Below are 251 nucleotides of genomic sequence, written 5' to 3' on the forward strand. Positions count from 1 at the left end.
AGCCCTGGGTTCAACTTGAGGACCGCATTGCTCAGGCCATTAGGCCCGGTGGCCCTTGAAGAGGAAGATTTTTTTATCAATATCTCAATGTCCTCGTTAGTGTAATTAAGGGACCACTCTATAGTGCATGTAACCTTGACATCCTGGCATCCTAGTAGGCCATAGAGGCCAGAGAAATGTTCAATCCAAGTGGACTCCTGTATTACCGTTTCTTGCTGGTCATAGGGGGCCCCCCCACCAACCAATCCCAC

Source organism: Ambystoma mexicanum, chromosome 13, assembly GCF_040938575.1.
Source record: "Ambystoma mexicanum isolate Mex_15411 chromosome 13, UKY_AmexF1_1, whole genome shotgun sequence".
Classification (NCBI taxonomy): domain Eukaryota; kingdom Metazoa; phylum Chordata; class Amphibia; order Caudata; family Ambystomatidae; genus Ambystoma; species Ambystoma mexicanum.